General features: G+C 50.9%; 1 protein-coding gene across 2 annotated transcripts in view; it reads right to left on the bottom strand.

Moving 5' to 3' along the window:
• Window positions 1–6,528, bottom strand: part of PACSIN1 (protein kinase C and casein kinase substrate in neurons 1) — a 59,262-nt gene extending 52,734 nt beyond the window's left edge. The window contains exon 1 of one of the 2 annotated variants that reach the window (XM_054569241.1): window positions 6,389–6,528. The gene's annotated coding sequence lies outside the window, so the exon portion shown is untranslated. The remainder of the gene's footprint in view (window positions 1–6,388) is intronic. The other variant, XM_054569239.1, reaches the window with a different exon arrangement.
• Window positions 6,529–12,291: the final 5,763 nt, after the last annotated feature.

The following is a 12,291-nucleotide window of genomic DNA, read 5'->3' as shown; positions in this document are numbered from 1 at the left end:
GGATTAAAAGAGACTAAGACATATCAACTAATCACAATGTGGGGAGTTTATTTGGACAATGATTTGAACAAACTTAAAAAAAAAAAGCATGTCAGGCAACTGGGAATGTGAATACTGAGTGGATGTTTGATGATATAAAGCAAAGGCTACTTCTTAAGGGCAATAACAGTATTATGATTATGGTAAGAAAGATCTTTATCTTGATGTATTTGTGATGAAATGATGACTGGGATTTGGTTTGAATTATTATGGGAGGGGCAGGGTAGAAATGAAACAAGATTGGCCATGAGTTGATAACATTTGAAGTTGACTGATGGGTACATGGGAGTTCATTCTATTGTTCTCTCTACTTTTATAAAGGTTTACACTTGTCCACAATAACAAGTTTTAAAATAAAGGAAAAGAAGAGGAAGCCGAGTCCAAGGGAAGGCACTGAACGGCCCAAGGCCCCTCTGTGAGTCAGTGTCAGGACCTCGCCCTGGGCCTCCCGACCCAGCCCACGCTCCTGCCCAGCCTCAGTGGTCTCTTCTCCAGCAGCTGGTCAAGGCCGGACCCAAGCAGGCCAGGGAGAGCGTGTGTGGCCCTGGGGAAGGCCCAGGTGGGCCAGAGTGGGGCAGAAGGACGCTGGGCTTCCGCCAAGTCCTGCAAGGAGAAGGGAGAGCCCTGGGCCACCTGCACCAGCAAGTCCGGCGAGTTTGGTCATCTAAAACATCCGGCTTCTGCTCCACCAGCCTCACTTCCCACTTCCTCAGGTTCCTGCACTGATTTCCTCCCCAGCTCCTACGCCCGCCTCTCACAGTCCAGCCTCTGCATCTCCGTCCCCGCTGTTACTCTGCCTGGAAGACATCTTCTACCTCTAAATGCACCATCCTTCCCTTCCAGGTCTGCCTCCTGCAGAAGACCTTCCATCATCAGCCCGGTCTCCGGGAGCACGCCTGCCTGCACCCTGAGCCAGGGGCCATCTCCACTCCTGACCGGCAGTGCGGGGGCACAGAGGGTAAGAGCACAGCCTCTGGATCCAGGCTGCATGGCTGTGAATCCTGCCTCAGCCACCTACTTGCAGTGCAAGTCACTTAAACCCAGTTTCCACATCTATAAAATAGGGATAACCTCCTAAGTTCCTGAGAATACTGAATGAGGTAACAGGTATGGGCAGTTCCTGGCATGTGTCAGTGGATCTCAGGCCCCTCAGCCCCCTGGCACGGCCTCCAGGGCCTGCCTCCCTCCCTTGTGCCCCCCAACGAGAACTCCAATGTCCCACACACCACGGGTGCTTGGTTACCACTCTCCCAAATACTGCCCTCCTGATACCCGGACTTAACCTCCCCTTCCCCATCCCAGCAGGTTTTGCCCACCCCAGGATTGGGAAGAGGAAAGGAAAAACAAGAAACCAGCCACAAATAAACACTCTCCAAACCCAAGGGGCAGCATCTGACTCAAATGCCACCATCAAGGGGAATGCTCTTTTTGTTTTTCAGATTTCTAAGAAAAATCTCAGGTATTATCAAGTATAATTTTAATTATGTTTTTATGAGGAATGATGCTTGTTGTATAAAATGCAAACAGCACAGGGTGCTGAAATACAGAGGTCTCCTCTTGCCTGTACTTGGCTTCATAACACCTGTCCCTGAGGTAAGCTCTGATGACCAACGGGTCTGCAGCCTTCTGGACATCTTTACGCAATATGGACAGGGAGAGACATGTATTTTTTAATGGTATCATACCACATCAGGTTCCACAAATCACTTGCCTAAACTAGATGACATGTTCTGGCTTTCCACCCTGGTATTAAGCTCTGTCCCATTCTTTTCTCTCAGTGTCCCCAGCACCTAAAACAGTGCCTGGTGCACAGAAGATTTGCATCAAGATTCACTGACTGAATGAAAGCATGAGCTGCTGCCTAAAATCACATGGTCTGGAGAGGTCCTGATTATGTCACACACCTCCTGGCAGACAATTGGCTTGGCCACACTGACCATCCCCACCCAGGTCTCTTTGCTCCCTATTGAGAGGGTGTCTGTAGGAGAAATCCCTGGTGAGGAATTGCCAGGTCAAAACTTTAATGGCTGGAAAGGCAGAGTGGACCTGTTCTCCCAGGCTGATGTGAGGGTTCCAGTGTCCCTATTTCTCAAATGGATTAGCCTTATTTAATGACTCCACCCTTCGTCCTCAAATCTCCTTTTGTCCCCCCTGAATAAATAAGAGGATATATCATTGTATTACTTCTGAGCAGCACTAGGGAACCAAAAGCTACACATGAGGAGCTACTCTCTAGACAGTAAACGGAAACAGTTACACATGCAAAATTTGAAACATGTCATTAATTTCTAAAAATGGACATTTTTTTAACCGCCAAATTCAGACAAGTACCCACTGACCCCTTCCCCAATACAAAATAAGAGAAAATTAGGACCCCCAGGCACTCCCTCCCTCTCTCTCTACTCTCCTCCATCCCAATCCAGGGGGCCAGATTTAGCAAATAAAAATACAGGACACCTAGTAAAGTTTGGCTTTCAGATAAGCAAAAAGTGAAATTTGTAGTACAAGTACAAATATGTCCCTTTTTGGGTGGTGAGCACTGTCTGTTGCCCCAGCTGCTGGGGATGCGGTGAGCACATGACCCTCGGGTGGCAGCCCTTTGGGGGCGGGGCCACTCCTGCTGCAAGCCATGCGGCCAAGCGCAAGCGCTGGCCCGGTGCCGGATGGAGGCTGAGGTCTAAAGGCCTCACCATTCCAAGCACATTCTGCTCTAAAGGGCCCCTCTAGTTCCGGAGCACCCCTTGGGTCCCTGAGGGCTCCTGCTGGGCCAGCGTCTGAGGTCTACTTGTCCCTCTGGTTGTCCTGCTTCCATCCCATGCTGTCCACAGGTGAGGCTCAGGGACCTCCCTCCCCCTCCACACACATTAATGCCCCCACCTGCTCTGTGGGATCCTGGCCTGCCCCAGCAGTCCCCAGTCCCCATCGTCCCCTCGAGTCCACTGGGCTGGAAACCAGCCACAGAGTGCTCACAGCTGGTGGGTCTGGTGCTAGCTAACACGTTTTCTTTTTTTGGCTTTCCAGTACATTCTAAAATTTCCACAACAATCATGTATCACTTTGGTAATAAAAGAAAACAATAAAAGCTTTTTTTTCTTTAAGAAAAATGTAAAACCAAAGCAAGCACCCCTCACCCACCTGGCATCCCCTCCCCTCCCCAACTGCTTCCACCTGCTTCCCCAGGGAGGTCTCCCCCAAATCAGTGATTTCCCCCACTCAAACGTTCTTCCCTGTCCTGCTAGGCCCACAGGCACTTTCACTTCTCCACTGAAGGCTTCTACCACCAGCTTGTCCCTGCTGGGTGTTATATGCAAATTTTTTGTTTCCTCATCTCCTGTTGGAAGAAGAAAAATGCTGTATGAGTTCTAAGACTGGTGAGGAGAGGAAAGGAATGATGGGACCAATAGGCACTGGCTCATTGCGCAGGTGCAAGCTAGGGCTACTCAGTACCATGCCCTGCAGATGCCATGAACAGGACACTGGACACAGACCCTGTCCCCATGAACTTCACGGCCTGGGGATGCGGGTGGGGGGGGGCCATAATCCAAAGCCACGGAAGAAACTGTGTGAGGGGAAGTGAGCAAGGTATGAGGACGGGGGCTCCCAGCCCAAGCCCAAGCTTCTGGGAGGAAGAGCAGCGACTCCAGAGGGTGAGGAGTGTGTGGGGAGGAGGAAGGGTACTCTAGCAGGGGCAACAGCCAGGGCAAAGGCCTGCAGGTGGAAGAAGCCTGACTTATTTGAGGAACTGAAAAGTTTAGAGCAGCTGATGGGCAGAAGGAGGGTGAAAAGGGAGAGGAAGCCCAAGCACAGCCACATTAGGGAGACTGCACTTTGTCCTCAGGGCACTGGGGAGCTACTGAAGGATGCGGAGCAGGGGAGTGACAGACTCCAATGAGCATTTTACAGAGATTGTTCTCCTGCTCTGTGAGACCCATTGATATGGTGTTATTACTCATCCACAATTATCACAGTCACATGTAATCATGCACATACTACCTACAATGCAGGGACTTTGGCCATGGCGTACCTGAAGCCTGTATCTCCACAGATAGAGCATGTCCCCAGTAGCTAGGTGCACAGCTCTCTTGATCTGGCAATAGGGAGTACAGGTTAAGAGCACAGCCTCCGGACCCTAGATTCAAATTCTTTCTCCTCCATTTTCAAAGTGTGACCCTGAACAGATAGTTTCTCTGTGCTTCACTCTCATTTGTAACATGGGAATAATAATAGTACCTATATCATTGGGCTACTGTGAGGATTGAATGAGTTAAAAATACTTGGGACAGGCCCCGGCACATGGCAAGCGCTATGTGCTGTTAGTTTTTACTGTTACCACTGCACCCTCCCCCTCAAGGTCCCCACGGCCAACCACTTGAAGGCACTAACTAAAATACCCTCCACTTGCCTCCCTCGACCCCCGAAGCACCTTCTTCTTACTCTCTCCATTGCTAGGGGCCAGGACAGAGCCAGAGGGGAGGATCCTCTGGGCTCTAGGACAACCAGACACTCAGACCTGGCTCTGTGGCCTCACCCCAACTCCCTTGAACCAGGAACTGTGTCGACGCAGCTCTGCTGCTGACCTTCTCTGGGCCTCAGTCTCCCTCTCTGTAGGACAAGGACAAGAACGACTCACAGATGTCTTATCAGCATGGCTGTCAAAGAAGTAACAAGGGGTGGGAAAAAGCTCTGCAAATGTCCACGTCTGTCACAAGCATGAGAACCCTTGGTGGCAGCCTCTTCTTCTGGCCTGGGTTTACTCCTCCACACAATGGAGTCATGAGATTTGCTCAGAGCTCACTATGAGGACACCAGAGGCTGAGAATGGCCGAGTTTGAAGCTTCCAAGACTCCCTAATGCTGACTGTGACTTTCCCAAGGGCTTGGACAGAAGGACAGAGAGCTCTGGTCTGAGCTGAGTACCCCAGGAAAAAAGTGCCAACCCAGGGGCCTAAGGAAAGCCAAATCTTCACCCAGGGTCTTCCACTAAGCCTAGACTAGGCCAGGGCACTCAAACCAGGGTCCCAGAAAGACCGTCTGGAGACTGCAGCGTTTATCTTTAAATGCCATAGCTTCCCACTAGCTCCAGGTCCAGGAAGGGCCTAAATGGGATTGTCCGTTTTCAGTGGCTCCTCAGTCCCAGGGGGATGGAAGGAAAACATTAGAAAGGGGCTCAGCCCCTTCCTTCAGGTTGCCAGCTATTTCCCAGAGTTCAAGTTCATTCGTTCACTTATTTCACAAACATTTACTTGGTCCCAGACCCTGGTCACATGCAGGGTTGATGACATAGAAGAATGAAACAGGTTCATACCTGGAAGGTCTAGAGAGCAACAGACAAGACATAAGTAGCCAAACCACAAGGCAGACTAGGTCAGAGACAACGCAGGGCAGGAGTTGAGGATCTCAACTGTCTATCAAGGAAGCTGCCTGGAGGGGGTGGCTTTTGAATGGTGATTCGGACATGTGATGAGAAGGCCAGGTTGGGTGAGGGATAGAACCTCCAAAATCATTGGCAGTTCCGTTTGCACTCTGCTGTGCCGCAGCCAGGGCAATGTGGGTTATTTATGGTTATGCCCAGAAAAAAACGGCCACATGTGTCACTGCACGTGGGGTGCAGAGCAGGGTGAAGGGGGTGGGAGGCAGCTGGGGCTTGAAACTGGTTCTGGCCAAGCCCTGGGGTTTGTCACTGCGTCCCTCACGCCCTGATGACCTTTTATTGTTTTCATGGCCTCCTGTACAGCAAAAATTGGGGGGGGGGGGATATGGGGAGTTTCAACAGGCAGCAAGTGGCGTGGGGAGGAAGGGCAGTGACAGACTGACCATGGCTTCTGCTGTATCTGTCAGCCATTTAACGTCACCTCCTTCTTCTCCACTCCCATCCCAGCTGCGGGGGAAGGAGCAGAGGGACTGAAGAAAATATCTTTAATTGTAAACCAGACAGGGCACAGGGCTCATCAGCTGCTGTGCTTCTCCCCAGCCCACTCTGATCCATGAATGGCCTCTGCGCCAAGCTGGCACCAGCCCACCAACCCCGCTGGTACTCCAGTGGCCTGGGTCCCAGCTTCCCAAGGAACCCATTTCCTGCGTTTTCCCATGGGTGAAGGCCTCCGCCGCCAGCTCCTGCTGCGAAGGGGCCCACAGCAGGGGCATCTTATCACTGCCTGGGGGATGTCCGCAAACCCCAGCGCTTGTAAAGCACCCCGGCCAGCCGCGCTCACCTCTCCCCAGGTAACTGCCCAGTCCTCCCCCGCGCTCTCCCGGGAAGACGCCAGTCTCTGCGCCCGCTGCCAACACGCACTCCCTAAATGGACCCCCCTCCCTCCCCACCTTCTCTATCCAAGGGCCAGACCCCATACCTGGGGGCAGGAGTGCCCAGCACCAACGGCGGCGCCACGGCGCCTAGCGTGGCGTCTGGGGCCCGGCCTCAAGCCCGGACGGCTTCCCGGGGGAAGAGGAGGCTGCGCTGCCGCTGCCACCGCCGCCGCCGCGTCTCCGGGATCTCGCCCAGGCTGCGCGAAGGAGGAAGGTCAGAGCCGGGGGGTGGGGGGTGGGGGGAGGTGGTTGAGGGAGGAGGCGTACACAGAGGAGCGCAGATTAGAGAGGCATTTTTAGCGAGCCAATGACAGGCGGCGCAGGGCGGTGCGGTGCCTGCGCAGGTGGAAGGGCCGAGGCTGCTGTGGAGGCAGCTAGCGGCTTAGCTGGTCCCGGGGAGAACCCCTAGCTTCCCCGGCTCCCGGGCCGGCCCCCTCCCCCAGGGATGCTCCCAGTCGGGGCAGAGGGGCTCCCTTGAGCGCTCCTCTGCGACCCTCCTGCAGGTGCGCAGTGCACCCAGGGATGTCGCTCCCTTCCCCTCTCTACCCTTTCCCCACCTCCCTGTACTTTCCTCCGGCCTTGTCTGTCTGTCCGTTTCTGGCCTCTCCTAATCCTGCGTCTTTTGGTACGTGCGGGTGCATGTAGGGGCGTGTGTGTGCGCGCGTGTGCGTGTGTTGTAGAGAAACGGCCCCTTCTCCCCGACTATCCCACCCAAAACACCACCCCATCAGCTCCTCCCAGAAGAGCTCTTGTTAACCCTTTGGGGTAGTCACTAACCCTTCTGCCCTAGTTCCAGCTGGACCTGCTGTCACCAAGGCAGACTCCAGGCCATCTCCTTGGGGATCTCTGTGACCACCAGCGGCCTTCACTCTTCCTACCTTGAACCCTGAATGCTTCCAGGAGCCCGGACACTGCCCGGGGGTGGGGGGCATCTGGGGCAGCTCGCTTTACTGCAAAGACAGGCAAGGAGCTGATAATTCACTCGACATCTATCTGTAGAGCCCTGGTTGGGTGGCTAAGTTGGTTGGAGCGTCCTCCTTACACCAAAAAGTTGTGGTTCAGTCCCAGGTCAGGGCACATACCAAGGTTACCGGTTCTGTTCCCAGGTTGAGGGTTCTGTCCCCAGTCGAGGCAACCATCGATGTTCCTCTCTCTCCCTCTCTCTCTAAAAATCTAAAAATCAATAAATGTGTCCTCGGGTGAAGACTTTTTTTTTTTTTAAACCTATCTATTGAGAGCCTACTGTGTGCCAGGCACTGGGCTACAGCAGAGTACAAACAGACCAAATCTCAGGTCCCAGATAGTTCACCTTTGTGACAGAAGGCAGACAAATAGAATCAATAGTATATAGAGTATATTTTATAGTAGAATGCATGAAGTAGGAAAATAAAGCTAGGGAAAGAGAGGGTGTTCAGGGAAAAATTAGGTCCCAGCTATTGTGGGGAGTGGTGGTGGCTGAATTCGATCAGAAACCCTCAGGAAGGGATGCAGATGCAAGTTTGGCACACACCTCACCACCCCCTATTGTTTGCACCTGGGCTGGTCATACGTTTATATTTCTTGCCTTCCTCTCCATCTCCCCTCACCAGGGGTACTGAGGTTCATGATCCCAATGACCCAGGGGAATGCCCAAGTGCAGTATTTACTCACTCAATAAGGATTCTCTGGACACTGACTGCATGTTTGGCATTAAAGCCTAGACAAGTTCAACATCTGGTTAGGGAGGCCAGATGGCAGTACCTACCTGAAGGATGAACAGGACAGCTAAGTGAGTGGATAACGTTCCTGAGAGGCTGAGAGGGATCTGGTTTAGGGCCATCCAGGAAGACTTCCTGAAGGAGACAGCATTCCAATGGGGCTGAATGGTAGCTGGGATTCTGATGGGACATGTGAAGCAGGAGACAGGGGAGAATTACTGGAATAAGTTAGCAAAGTCAGGGGACACTTGGCAGGTGGCTGGGGCTGGGGTCCTGGAGCATTTGTGGATACTCTTCATGTATGGGATATGCTAGCGTCTGGAGCTGATGAAGTCCCATGCCCATCCCCACCCCAAGAAGTTTCTAGTCCCAGCTGTCCTCACTTCATCCTGAAATTTCCCATTGTCCCTGGAGAAGGCATGATGAGCCTAAGGAGAGGGAGAGAATGAGACACGGACTTCACTTAGTTGCATGTTTGCTGGGTAAAAATGGGCGCTATTATTTAAACCCTCTGAGGTTCAGCCTCCTTATCTTAATAACTGTATATCAAGCTTCTTAATTGATCTATGTGCCTTGGTTCCCTTGTTTGGAAAGTGAACACTGCAGCAGGTTGTGTGAGCATTAGACAAGACAATCGAAGTGAACTGCTTGGCACCTAAGTGCTCAGTTAATTTTGTTGTGTTTATTACTACGACACTTTACATTTGCCTCACAGAGTTGTTGGAGTTAGACAAAGGATGTAAGGCACCTAGCAAAGTGACTGAAGCCTAATAATAAATAGCATCTATTATTAGCATTGACTACATGCACCCCCAAATCTCTGTGAAATTCTCCCTTTGAACAGAACGTTCTTAAAGTGAGGAGACTAGTTTCCCAAGAGGCTGTTAAAGTGCAATCCAGCATGGACAGACTAGCATGCCTGCCCTTACGGTAGCCTGGCTCAGTGTGCCATCGGGCTTTGGTGCAGATGGAATGGAGCCCAGGACCGGTACGTTTCCAGAGGAAGTGAAGTCCAGAGTACAGGATGCTGACTCTAGAGAGGACACTAGGTGTTCCTTGGCAGCCAGGCATTTGATGGCGATGGCAAGAGTGAGACAGGCAGACATTTGCAGAGGATGCAGTCACAACGCGAAGGGTTGAGAGAGGCTGGAGGCTAGAGGTTAGAAGAAACCAGAACCACTTGGGACAGTTGTGGGAGGATAAAGACAGGCAGACCTGAAGAGGCAGCTGGTGGTGGCGGGGTCAGGTGGCAGGGAGAGGGAGTGAGGGAGCAGACAAGCTAGGCTTACTCCATCTGGAGTTGAGGTTGTCTGGTATTAGGACCTTAGAGACCCAAGCCCTGAAAAAAAATCAGTGGAAAACACACATACACACACTTCTTCCAAAATAACTGCTATTTTGGAAATCGACACAACTTTCATGCTCCCTAAGATTGACCTAACCTCCTTCTAGATTCTCTGATTGCAAAACTCCTGGTGATTGAAGCTGAACTACTCCGACCCTCTCCCTCTCTAACTGTTTAATGCCCCTGTCCAGAGAATAAGACTCTCTCATTTGCACAGCACTTTTCAGTTTTCAAAGTGCTTTTCACATTTCTTATCTCCTGCTTTTTCTCAGTCCTTCAAAGTTCTGACCCATCTGGGATTCCATGGGACCTTCCTCCTCACGGAGAGCCCCAAGGCATCGTTCTGTCAGAAGCCCCTGCTACACTCTCCACGCCATGCAGAGCAAGGAGATAGGCACAGCCCGCCCGGGAGGAGTTTCAAATGCGGACCAGACAGACAGGACATGCCGTCAGGAGGGCAGACCAGCACTGAACAAGTGTGTGGAATCGATCCATCAATGACACATAATGGATTGGTTATTAATGTCTCATGTTTATGCTGGAAGAGTTGGAAGGAGGTGGGGAGGCTTTGGATTTCCTTTTGTTCCATCCAAGGTGGAAAGCTTCAAGGAGGAGTTGAGGTTTTGAGGAGTTTCTCTATTCTCATCACATTTCTGGTTATAAAGAAGGCAGGAAGAATGTCCCACTTTTGACAGAGCAGGACGCCCATGCCCAGAAAGGAGGAAGAGTGACTGGTGAAGGTCACGTAGCGCATCAGTGACAGAGCTGGGCTAAAAACAGATCTGCCTTCTGGTCAGGTGCTGTCGTCACCATATTCCTCCACCTCCCCCACCAACTTGCATCAAGGTGCAGCAGGACAGAGCTAGCCAGAGATTGGCCCAGTGGCCCCATGGTGTTTTTTCTGAGCTGCCTCCCAGCAGCATACAGGGACGTGAGCAGGACATCCCAAAGGGACAAAAGTTACTTTTAAAACAGCCTCGCAGCCCCTCTGCCCTCTCCTAACCTTCCAGCTGTGAACCAGCTGGCTTCACACTTGCAAATTGGTTTCCATCACCTGCCTGGTGGACAGAGGTTGCTGTCAACTGTGGCCTGTATCCCAGGACCTAGACCAGGTTGTCAGCAGTCTTGGAATTGTGGCTTTCTCTGTCCATGATTCATTCCAAGAGGGATAAAAACATGCCCTGAAGACATGTCATCTTGACCAGGCCCTCAACTTGAGAAGTGCCAGGAGTTAGGGTTTGCCACAGGACATACACAGCCAATGACAAACTCAGAGCACTGTTACTGGAGCAGGTCCTCTCTAAGCACTTTACACATGTAAATAATAGTATGATTACTAGCCCTACTTACAAACAGGGAAACAAAGCCCCAGAGAGGTTAGGTAATTTTCCCAAGGTCACACAGCTGATCAGTAGTGGAGCTGAGATTTAAACCCAACAGCCTGGTTCTAAAACCAAGATTTTTTTTAAATTTAAGATTGTATTTATTTACTTTCAGAGAGAGGGGAAGAGAGGGAGAAAGAGAGGGAGAGAAACATCTATGTGTGAGAGAAACATTGATTGGTTGCCTCTCACATGCCCCCAACTGGGGACCTGGCCCACAACCCAGGCATGTGCCCTGACTGAGAATCAAACCGGCGACCTTTGGGTTCACAGGTCGGTGCTCAATCCACTGAGCCACACCAGTCAGGGCCTAAATTGTGATCTTCATCACTCTGGAAAGAAGCAAACATTTACAGAAGGTCTTACTGTGTGCAGGAGGATTTTACATAAGCTCAATTTGTGCTCTTATCCCCATTTTACAGATGAGGAAACTGAAGCTCCTCGTATCCTTTGGTGAGGTCTCTCAATGTATAAAAAGGAAGGATATTTGAGATGGTTCATAGGATAGCTCCTCTGCAACAGGCCTTAGTGGCCTAGACACCATCACCACCTAGTGGCCTAATACCTTAAATGCAGGCAGAATACTCAAGCAGAATGCTGGATGTCAAGTTCAACACTCAAAAAAGACTTTGTGTTTTGGTTTTGATTTTTAATTTCTGTGTCCTGAACAACAGAGAAGCATGGTTCACTAATAATAACCTTTTATACTGAAGGCATGGTTATGGGCAGAGTTCACCATTTGTAATGTCATCCTCAAAATTAACACCTGGAGAAAGGAGAATATGCATGGTGTGCTGATTTTTTAGTTTTCCACTGGCTTTCACGTACATTGTCTCATTAAACTCTTACCAAAACCAGTATTACTTTCATGCCCATTTTTTAAAAATCCTCACCCAAGGATACATTCATTGACTCTGGAGAAAGAGGAAGGGAGAGAGAAACATCAATGTGAAAGAAAAGCATCAGTCGGTTGCCTCCTGTATGCACCCTAACCAGGGAATGAACCCACAGCCTAGGTATGTGCCCTGACCAGGAATCAAACCAGCAAACTTTAGGTGCATGGGACAAGACTCCAACCAACTGAGCCACACAAGCCAGGGCCATGCCTACTTTTTTAAATGAGGAAATAAGGCTTGTCCAAGAAACATTGATTGAGTTGGCATTGTAACTGGAGAGGCCCCACTAGGTCAAGGTTCCACCTTTCAGCCCAGAGATGTTGGGTGACGTGCCTTAGTGTCCTGTGAGTCAGTGGCAGGCAGGTGTCATAATCCCCGGTCTTCTCAATTATAGGGCTGTTCCTCTCCCATCCTGGGCTGCGTTTCAGCCTCTACTTCCTCCAAAGCCAACCCCACCTGAAGGAAAAGATGAGGTTTATACAAAGGCACTGCAATGAGGCTCACTGCTGCAAAATACCCCTTCAGCTGTGTGGTCTCTTCTTTGCTATTTTTAGTCTGAGAGCCCGGGCCCTTCCTCCCAGCTGGTTCTCCATCACGTAGCCAAATGTAAGGCCAAGGAGGAGACAA

The sequence above is a fragment of the Pteronotus mesoamericanus genome, unplaced genomic scaffold (genome assembly GCF_021234165.1).
Source record: "Pteronotus mesoamericanus isolate MK-2021 breed Mesoamerican mustached bat unplaced genomic scaffold, CSHL_Meso_final contig_20, whole genome shotgun sequence".
NCBI lineage: Eukaryota > Metazoa > Chordata > Mammalia > Chiroptera > Mormoopidae > Pteronotus > Pteronotus mesoamericanus.
Note: the sequence above shows the minus strand (reverse complement) of the source record. Positions and strands in the feature narration are given on the sequence as shown.